A 7,819-nucleotide genomic window follows, 5' to 3' on the forward strand; every position below is an offset into this window, starting at 1 on the left:
TTGCATGACCCCTTGTGCTGCACACTGGTTAATACTCTAGCTGTTGCAGCATTGCTTGCTTCCGGCTACCTAATTCAAAAATGGAAAGAGTATCTGCTTCTGGTGCTGCTAGGTGGGAATGTAAGCTGTGAGGAGGACATAACGAGGTTGCAAAGACATATAGACAGGTTAAATGAATGGGTAACAAGGTGGCAGATGGAGTATATTGTGGGGATGTTTGAAGCTAATCACCTTGGTAATGAGAACAGAAAAGCAGAATATTTTTAAAAGGCATGAAATTTCTAAATGTTGATGTTCAGAGAGACTTGGGTGAACTGGTACAATGAATGCAGAAAGGTAGCATGTAGGTACAGCAAGCAATTAGCAAGGCAAATGGCATGTTGTCTTTTATTACAAGGGGATTGGAGTACAAGAAGAAGGAAGTCTTGCTACAATTGTACAGGGTGTTGATGAGACCAGAATTGGAGTATTGTGTGCAGTTTTGGCCTCCATATTTAAGGAAGGATATACTGTATTGGAGGTGATATACAGCAATGGTTCACTGGATTGGTACCTGGGATGAGAGGCTGAGTAAATTGGGCCTATACTTTCTGTAGTTTAGAAAAATGTGAGGTGATCTCATTGGAACATAGAGTATTCTGAAGGGGCTTGGCAGGATAGACCTGTTTCCCCTGACTGCTGAATGGAGAACACAGGGCCACAATCTCAGGATAAGAGGTGGAACATTTAAGGCTGAAATGAGGAGAATGTTTTTCACTCCAAGGTTGTGGATCTTTGGAATTCTGTAACACTGAGGATTTTTTAAAAGTTTGTATGTGGGTGCTGCTGGCTAAGCTAGCATCCCTAATTGCCCTTGAACTGTGTGGCTTGTTAGGTCATTTCCGAGAACATTTTAAGAGTCAACCACATTGCTGTGGGTTTGGAGTCATATGTAGGCCAGACCTGGTAAGGGCAGCAGATTTCCTTCCCTGAAGGGCATTAGTGAATCAGATGGATTTTTACAACAATCAATATTGGTTTCATAGTCACCATTAGACTAGCTTTTAATTCCAGATATTAATTCAGTTCTCACCATCTGCTATGGTGGGATTCAAACCCATGTCCCCAGAGCATTAGCCTAGGATTACTGGTTTAGTGACATTACCACTATGCCACTGCCTCCCCTTGTGGTTGTGGGTGCTCCATCATCGAGTATATTTAAGTCTGAGATAAAGAGCATTTTGGTCTTTCAGGGAAACAGTGGATATAGGAATGCAGGCAGGAAAGTGGAGTTGAGACAGAAGATCAGCCATGATCACATTGAATGGCAGAGCAGGCTTGATGGGCTGAATGGTCTACTCCTGTTTCTTATGTTCTTATGTCCTTATGGGAGTATTCAACAAGGTGACTTCATTCAGCCTAAGGTTTATTACAGCTATAAATAATTTCTTACTAGATTATTTTACCTAAGGAATTCTTTAACAAACAGGCTCGAGTAGAAATGAAAAGCGTTGTGTGAGTATATTGTGCTGAGGCAGAGGTGGTAGAATTGTTGGAAGCAATGGGGCATAGCTGTTTTAATAGGCTTTGGCATCTGCTAAATGTTAGCTGATACATAAACTCACTGGTGTGCTGGTCACTTAGCCTTGGAGCCTGTGACCAAATAAAACAGCTCATCAGACTTAAAAGCACTGCATAAAGCTGCATTTGAAGACACTAAATTTCACTTAAGACACCAGATTAGTGCAATGGGCAAAAACAGAGCACTAGTAAACCACAAATCTATCAAACTATAGCTCCTAATAGCATTTACAGATATTAAAAGGATGAGGAATTGCATGAGAATATGTGAGACAGCAAGATTATTCACAAAGCAAATTAAAGTTGAGTGTTAACACTTTGTTTTATTTTTGTCCAGCAAGTTACTGAATAATAACAAAATTATTTGTCCGAGAGGCATCTGCTCTAAGGAGTTGGGATTTGATAGGTTACTATTATTGGCCTACTTACCATTGTGGGAGCACCATGATCACAACGACTGCAGTAGTTCAAGGGGAAGGCCCATAACTACCTTCTTAGTGCAACTAGGAAAAGGAAATAAATGTGGCCTTGCCAATATCCAAAAACAAATAAGTGAATAAACAACACAAGGCTTTCATGAATACAACAGAACAAAAATAGCAAGTGCATAGTACATCAGTTGGCATCTGATAAAGAAAAAATTAATTTATATTTCGTGGCCTGGAGTTTCCACTTAGTTGTGCTGTTTTCTTCAGTGCAATTGGCAATAACAGCACGAAATATCACGGATTTTAAGTGAAAGTTACCTTGAGTTTCCACTATTTTTGCGCTAGTTTAAAACATCTGGTTGAACCTAGCCCTGCCGACAAAACTAGTCATGTGCCCCAGGACAAATCATCATAGGGAGTTTACACTAATTACACTCCTTTTCAGGCCTTTGAGGCTCTTTTGGGTTCATGGACCTTACAAGGCTTATTCTAAAAGATTCTGAATTTTCTTTTTATTTACTAAGAAATTGATTACTCTACCTCAGTAGAACTAGCAAATAGTTTTGCATTTGTCTTAAAAGTCATTTTCGGTAATTTAAAATTGCAGTGAGAATAGCAGAGACCTGAGAGCACAGGGCGGCACAGTGGCGCAGTGGTTAGCACCGCAGCCTCACAGCTCCAGCGACCCGGGTTCAATTCTGGGTACTGCCTGTATAGAGTTTGCAAGTTCTCCCTGTGTCTGTGTGGGTTTTCACCAGGTGCTCTGGTTTCCTTCCACAGCCAAAGACTTGCAGGTTGATAGGTAAATTGGCCATTATAAATTGCTCCTAGTGTAGGTAGGGGAATATAGGAACAGGTGGGGATGTGGTAGGAGTGTAGGATTAGTATAAATGGGTGGTTGATGGTCAGCACAGACTCGGTGGGCCAAAGGGCCTGTTTCAGTGCTGTATCTCTAAATAAATAAGCACGGAGAGAGCAGTGGAGAGAGGGCACAGTGAGAGCAATGGAGGGATAGAGCACAATAAGAACAGTGGTGAGGGACAGAGAGAGGGCACAGTGAGAGCACCAGAGGCCTAAAAGCTAAATGAAAGGAACAGCGAGAGCAGCAAAGGTGTGAGAATACAGTGAGAGTGGTAGAGGCCTGTGAGAGCAGTGGAGAGGGAGAGAGCACGGCAAGAGCAGTGGAGAAGGTGAGAGCAGCAGAGGCCTAGGAGAACAGCGGAGAGGGAGAGAGCATAGATAGACAAATTAGTAGCACAAATAGAGAAAAAGGGGTTTGATCTATTAGCCATTACGGAGGCACTGTTGGATGGTGACAAAAGTTGGGAACCAAATATTCCAGGGTACTTGATATTTCGAAATGATAGCTAAAATGGAGGAGGTTTAGCCCTGATAACAAAGAATGACATAAGGACAGTAGTAAGAAAGGAGCTTAGCTCGGAAGATATGGAAGTAGAATCAGCATGGGTGGAGATAAGAAATAACAAGGGACAGAGTAGGCGGGTGTAGTTTATAGGTCCCTTAATAGTAGCTATACTGCTGGACAGAGTATTAGTCAAGAAATTAAGAGGAGCTTGTAACAATGCAATAATTGAGATGATCTTTAATCTTCTTTAGTTGAGAAAAATCAAATTGGCAATAGCAATTTCGAGAATGAGTTCATGGAATGCATATGAGACAATTTATTAGAATAATACATAAGGAAGCAACCAGGGAAAAGGTCATTTTAGATCTTGTCTTATATAATGGAACATGATTAATTAGTAATTTTATAGTAAGAGTTATTCTGGGAAGAGTGATCATAATATGGTAGAATTTCACAATTGAGTTTGAGAGTGATTACTTAAGTCCAAAACTAGAATCTTAAACATAAATAAAAGCCTATTTCATAGGTATGAGGGATGAGTTGGGTAAGGCAGATTGGGAAATCAGATTAAAAGGTATGACATTAGAAAAGCAATGGTGGGCATTTAAAGAAATACTTCATAATTCTCAATGATTATAAATTCCATTGAAAAATAAACCCATGGGAAAAGTGATCCATCCGTGGCCAACTAAAGAGGGTAAGAATAATATCAAATTGAAGGAAGAGGCGCCATCTCCAGCGGCACCATGGATTCGAATTTCATGCCTAAAGAGTCTGCAAAGGGAAATAGATAGGTTAAGTAAGTGGGCAAGAAGGCAGCAGATGATGCATAATGTAGGGCAATGAGAGATTATTCATTCAGGTACCAAAACAAAAAGAGAAAGGGAGAAAATCAAATGAAGGTCATAAGTACAGAAATACTAAACTACTATTATAAAGGAGCAACTGATGAGTTTAAGAGCTTCTAAGCAGGCATTTTCTTTGAATAAAGCTAGAGAAAGGAAAACATCTATAAAAGTTATTATACTATCCCATAGGGCAAAATACTGCAGAAGCTAAATATCTGAAAAATAAACAGAAAATGCTGGAAATACTCAGTAGGCCAGGCAACCTCTCTCTACACAGATGCTGCCTGACCTGCTGAGTATTTCTAGCATTTTCTGTTTGTACTATAATATCTCATGAAGCCTCATGGGTTCAAGTCAAACATGAACAAGAAAATAGCAGCCATTAAATTGGTACTTCTCTTTCAGCTGATGAATCAGTACTCTTCCATGTTGCACACCACTTAGAGGAAGCTCTGAGGGTAGCAAAGGCAAGACCATATTCTGGGTGTGGAACTTCAATGTTGATCACCAAAAGTGGCTGAGTGGTACCACCACTGATTGAGGTGGCTGAATCCTGAAAGACATAGCTGCCAGACCCGGCTTATTTAGAACATTCATAATCTTTCTTTTTGTGTCTACATACAGGAGATAATTTTCCAAAGTATGCACTGGTGGGACCTTCACTCTATGAGTGCAAATCAGAAAATGATCTCTCTGCACTTTTGTAACACAAGAGAGTGAATCCAGGTTTGTTTCAAATTCATGTCCTGGAAGTTCAAGGCTGTCTTTCAGCATCATGAAAAGTTAGGATGCATTTATAGTGCTTTGTTTTCACTTATTGGGCTGAATTAGGCGTGGCGACGCCCTTTCAGCTCAGCGCGGCGGCCGCATTTAGCGGCCGCCCCGCAGAGCCCCTACAATATTACGTGCGGGAGCTCATTAGCGTCACTGTGCCAAGCCTTCCCCCCGATATTACGTGGGGAGAGGCGGAACATTCGACACAGTGAGGAACCCTTTGACAGTTGTGCAGCAGGTGCTGGGACCCTATTTTAAGTGCCCCAGCACCTGCTTCCTAACAGCTCTCAAAGAATACTTATCTGACGACTGAAGAGTGGGGCTGCTGTCAATCTGGCAGCAAAGCAGAAAGTGCTGCAGAAGCAAACTCTGCTTCTCTCTCCACAGATGCTGCCTGACCTGCTGAGTTACCCCAGCACTTTCTGCTTTGCTGCCAGATACTTACCCTGCTGTGTCCCAGTGTCCTGTGAAGTTGTGTTCCTGTTCTCCCACTCAAGTGTAACATTCCTTCTTGAAGGCATGCTGCACCTGGATGAATAATCTTAAATTTGCACATTCCAGGACATGAGACTTAAATAGACCATATAAGGTATTACGGAGGTTTATAGAGAACACACTGACACAAATGGGAATGCACGGGTGTGACAGAAATGTAAATACGTCTTTCACTAAATGTTCCTCACCAACGTGTGTGTCCTTTTCTCTGTGTGAATGATGTGTGCCAGCATGTGACGCCAATGTCACATCCCTTTGCACCGTTGGCCCTTCAGAAGAGCCAACATATGCAATAACATCATTGCCCTGCCACCATTACTCATGAGCATCTCCACGGATGCAGTGACATGGACATTGGCTCAGTCAGCTGCTGCCGCTAATGGTTTACACAGGGATGCTGCAGATGTGGACTGGTGCACAGCAGGTGAGCGAGGGTGATGTGTGGCTTGCAGAGCTCATGTCGGTTCCTATGGAGAAGAGAGCCTTTGTCTGATAAACCACTCCCGTGCATCCCTACCTTACTGTTAGTCCTGCGTGCAGAGCCTGGGTGCCATCTGTCTTCCCTTGCGTCTTTCATGTTGTAGGTCCTCAGTGTCCTTCTAATCCGAGGAGGAATCCTGTTGATGTCTCTCCTCATCATGCCAGGCCTGGCCCCTATTGGGTGCGTAGTTGTGCAGAGCAGCAAAGAAAGGAGCTGGCCTTTTCGGCCGGTAGTACAGGGCATCACCCTATCCATCCAGGCATTGGAAGCGCCCTTTCAGCATGCTGATCTCCTGCTCATTAGTGGCTCATGTAGCTCAGTGGCTGGCGTTGTATCTCTCCTCTGCAGCAGTGGTGGAGTCTCTTACCAGTGTCGGGAGCCATGTCTGCAAAGGATAGCCCTTATCTCCAAGAAGCCACCCCTCCATCTGAGCCACTTCAGTGAACAGCGGTGGCAGCCGGGACTGGCACAAGACCCAGGTGTTATGGCAGCTGCCTGAGAAGCGGTCACACATTCGCAGCAAGCATCTGCTGTGATCACATACCAGCTTCACCTAGATTGAGAGGGCTCATTTAATGGTGACGTCTGCAGGTGATAGCCTGGCAGTAGGTCTGATGGCCACATGAGTGCAGTCGATGAATATTAAACCCTATGATTCTCCGGCAATGGTGCCAGAACCAATGGCCCTCTGGACCTGGCTGTGAGAGTCTGTCCCGAAGCGGACAAACTAACTGGCCCTCCGGTGCTGGGCATCGGTGAGCTCCCTGATGCAACGGTGCACTGCTGACTGTGTGACCCCACAAAGATCTCTGTTGGGCCCCTAAAAGGCTGCAGAGGCGTCAGGCTTGAGAACCGCTGCCACTATGAGGAACAAAGGCATGAGATGTCCACTGGAGCCCATGGGCTGCAGGTCATCCTTGAGCAGGGCACAGAGACGTGTCACCACCCTTTCTATATGCACTATCTCCTCTGACACTGGTGCTGTGACGTTCGATGGCATGTCCTGTGGGGCCTGTAGATGCACGGCAACTGTAATGGCGAGCTCCCTTTGGGGGCTGCTGCTCACGACCGGGGGCCTCTACGTGGATCACACCTGCCTGTTGGTATTGCCTCTGGCGCATACGGATCCTCACGTGCAGAGGATCACACAATGTAGGATTAGCCATATCTAATTCCATGCGATAAAGTTGAACTCTTCATGTATTCAAAGGTTCCTAACAGGGCATGTATTGGTGTTGATGGGTAGATCAGCTGCTTTCCTGGATCAACTATGTGACATGCCATGGCATTGCCCATCTTGGCCAACACTCAGAGTGGCACAGCATGACCACATCAAGATCCTACCAGCTGAATCGATTGCCCCCACCATCCATATAACCTTAATGCTCCTACCTTTTCTGGCACCCTCCCCACACACAGGGTGCCTAGTGTGCCATTGCCCCCTCACAAACACAGAGTGTACACTGTTAACAGAGGGATGATACATGGTACTTCCCTTCATTCCAGCACAGCTTTCCCTCCAGTAATCCCAGACCCCCTCCCTTCCAGAATGCAGAGTGAGACCCCTGTGTATCCCCCCTCCCTCCTCCCTTCCAGAATGCAGAGTGAGACCCCTGTGTATCCCCCCTCCCTCCTCCCTTCCAGAATGCAGAGTGAGACCCCTGTATATACCCCCCTCCCTCCTCCCTTCCAGAATGCAGAGTTAGACCCCTGTGTATCCCCCCTCCCTCCTCCCTTCCAGAATGCAGAGTTAGACCCCTGTGTATCCCCCCTCCCTCCTCCCTTCCGAAATGCAGAGTGCCAGCTTTTCAGATCGTGAATGGGACGGCCGCCTGTTCAACAAAATAATCTGGCAGTGTCAGTGGAG

This window comes from Heterodontus francisci, chromosome 20, assembly GCF_036365525.1.
Source record: "Heterodontus francisci isolate sHetFra1 chromosome 20, sHetFra1.hap1, whole genome shotgun sequence".
Lineage (NCBI taxonomy): Eukaryota > Metazoa > Chordata > Chondrichthyes > Heterodontiformes > Heterodontidae > Heterodontus > Heterodontus francisci.